The sequence below is a fragment of the Episyrphus balteatus genome, chromosome 2, assembly GCF_945859705.1.
Source record: "Episyrphus balteatus chromosome 2, idEpiBalt1.1, whole genome shotgun sequence".
NCBI lineage: Eukaryota > Metazoa > Arthropoda > Insecta > Diptera > Syrphidae > Episyrphus > Episyrphus balteatus.
The window spans coordinates 30,071,573-30,073,004 of record NC_079135.1 but is presented as its reverse complement, the minus strand read 5'-3'; the positions used below and the strand labels follow the sequence as shown (position 1 = coordinate 30,073,004).

The 1,432-nt window shown below is 33.9% G+C and overlaps 1 long non-coding RNA gene across 1 annotated transcript; it reads left to right on the top strand.

Moving 5' to 3' along the window:
• Positions 1–375: 375 nt before the first annotated feature.
• LOC129910770 (uncharacterized) lies at positions 376–1,162 on the top strand. Its single transcript, XR_008771552.1, has 2 exons — positions 376–530; positions 588–1,162. It is a non-coding gene; the product is annotated as an uncharacterized LOC129910770 (long non-coding RNA).
• The last annotated feature ends 270 nt before the right edge of the window (positions 1,163–1,432 follow it).

Genomic DNA, 1,432 nt, shown 5'->3' with positions numbered 1-1,432 from the left:
GTTATTTTTTTTTTTGTTGACAAAATGGGTTGAAGTAACATCAATTACCTAATTATTTGACGTTTTCGTTAATTTTTTTCACCTAAGAATGTCTCACTGATCGCACCCCTTGCAAACAGTGATACGTTTTGACTTTTTCTACATTTAAGTCCAATGTGATGCTCTCATTCATTCTTTAACTACAAGTTTTTTTGCAACATTAAGATAAAATATGTCTTAAACTGACTTCAAAGTTTCTTTGAGCTATCTTGAAAACATTCTAAGATATACCAATTTAAAAAAAGGGTGTCTCACTGTCCGCACCTCTCCCCTATCCTTATTTTTTTTTTTTTGCAAAATCTGTCCAAAATTTGGGCAAAATTCTACAAAATCTGTTGTTTGTCACATACATACATAGTTTTAGCTTGATATTTAATGTGGGAAAAGATTTCTTTCTTTTTTTTGAGTTTCCAAAAAAGCTTTAACGTGTGAACCGTGTGATTAGCAAATGTCTCTGGAAAAAGAAATAATTTTTTTCCATATTTCCTGAAGTAAGTTCGCCTAATAAACGTTTAAATAATAAATAAATAAAAATAAATTTTTTACAGCACAGTTTATTTCATATACTGCATCCTCAATATAATTGTAATTCTCTAAGACCCCACTCATGGTGAAATGACACTTCTAACCCGTATCCATATTATGAGATCCATATAATAATTCTCACTTATCTTTGCCTTCTCGCGTCACAAACTAACAAAAAGATAAAATCAAACAAAGGTTACGCTCTCGAATGTTCTTGCCTTCGAAAACTATATTCACATTGCTTACTAGTAGCGTGCTTCGCCATCATTATCATAGCCATATAGCAATCAAAAAAGTATTGCACAACAACTGGAAAAACTGGCTCGATAGGCAAAGAAATTATCTATTTGATTGGCGGCGAAGTCATTCGTCATCGTCATCATCGCCGTCGTCGTCACTCCAGAAAAATACACCACCAACCAACTAAATAAACAATCGCCAACAAAACAAGTGATGGAGTGACTCATGTGATTCACACTTAGAGTGGAAATGTCAATGCTCAGAGCAAACGAACGCAGAATGCCACAATAATGTGATTCACAGTGACTAATCATAATATCCACTAGTCGCTTTGGGTCTCTCTGAAATTAGAAAGAAAGGGTGATCTCTCTTTTAATAATAATAAATATTTCCCTGGAGTCCGGATCTTGGATTCAAAAAGTTATCAAAAAATCACTTAGTCTAAAGACTAAACGAACGTGTGTGACTCATTGATAAGCGGAAGTAGAACAAACGATCTTTGAAATCTATGCCGCCTGAATACCCACCAAACCACATGCGACATACGATATGATAAAAAATATACGACTACCTTGTGATCTAGCTTCTTAGAATACCTACAAAAGCTGTTTTGTATTTTTGGCAAAAG